The 1,310-nt window shown below is 66.0% G+C and overlaps 1 pseudogene; it reads right to left on the bottom strand.

Moving 5' to 3' along the window:
• Positions 1 to 827: 827 nt before the first annotated feature.
• Positions 828 to 1,310, bottom strand: part of LOC108728004 (uncharacterized) — an 851-nt pseudogene continuing 368 nt past the window's right edge.

Here is a 1,310-nt window from a genome sequence, read left to right on the forward strand (position 1 = left end):
CCTCGCCCGCTCGGCCTCCTCCTTCGCGAGCATCACCTGCTCGCAGAAGGAGGAGACCGCGCACCACTTCCTCTCGCTCCCCAGCATCGCGCCGACAACGCCAGGGAGCGAGAGATCCTCTCCGACCAGAGCACCGCGCTCCGCATCCCATGCGGGACACACCTTTAGGGTGTGTTGCGCGGTGTCCAGGTCGCCGTCACAATGGTGGCAGTGCGCGCCACGCTCCCTCTCTATACGACACAGGTACTCACCGAAGCACCCGTGTGCCCAGTGAGCACCTGTGTCAGTCTGTAGGTCAGGCCACCCCAGCTCCTTTCCACCCACTGTCGTAGGCGGGGCCCTATGGCCTCGACGACCGTCTTGGTCGCCATTTCCGGGTCCTCGCGTAATCGGCGCGACCACTCTTCGAGGACCCGGTTTTTGGCGACCAACCTCCAGATGGCCACCATTCTCTTGGTGGCTGGCACCCTCTCGAGGCGGGAGGCGGCCACCATTCGGTAGACCTCCTCCCTCCCCGAGGCCAGGAAGTCGGTGGGCGGCACCTCCGCCAACACAGTGGCGGAGGGGTGCGACACTGTCCTGTACGCCCGGGCTATGCGCACGCACAGCTGCCGCTGCACGCCGTACATGGCGCGCTTGATGCGACGGCTGTGCGTCACCTTCCCTGCCCAGACGGGGGCCCCGTACAGGAGCCCCGCCAGGACGGTGTGCGCATATATACGGCACACCGCCCCCCGGGGGCCGCCGAGGTTCGGCATCAAGCCGGCCAGGATGTCCGCCTGCCTGTGGAGCCTGGGAGCCAGCTGGTCAAAGTGACCGCCGAACTCCTAGGCGCCGTCCAGGTTAAGGCCCAGGTATTTTAACCCGGTCCCCACCTCCACTCTGGCCTGACCTACTCTGACCGTGGCCGGAGGTGGAGGCCCCCGAGACCCGTCGTGGAAAAATGGCTCGGTTTTGTGGGTCGCAACCTCCAGCCCCAATCCCCTTATCGAGCGCAGCGCGCACTCCACCACCAGCTCGCGTTGTGGCCACCTCCCAATCGGCCCCCCGGCCACCACCAGTGTTTCATCCGCGTAACACACCCAGTACGGACCCCTGCGGAACGCCGCACGACATCCCCACGCTGCACCAGACTCCCCCTTTCACGGGGAACTCCAGTGCCCTGCCGCGGAAGTAATCCGCGACCACCGCGGTGAGGTAGGGCGGGACACCGTGCTCCTCGAGAGCTCGAAGTATTCCGCCCCACGGGAGGGAATTAAAGGCGTTGACTATGTCCAGAGACACAGCCAACGCCACCCCCCTGCCCCACC

Source organism: Mycetomoellerius zeteki, unplaced genomic scaffold (assembly GCF_001594055.1).
Source record: "Mycetomoellerius zeteki isolate Tzet28-1 unplaced genomic scaffold, Tzet1.0 scaffold570, whole genome shotgun sequence".
Taxonomy (NCBI): domain Eukaryota; kingdom Metazoa; phylum Arthropoda; class Insecta; order Hymenoptera; family Formicidae; genus Mycetomoellerius; species Mycetomoellerius zeteki.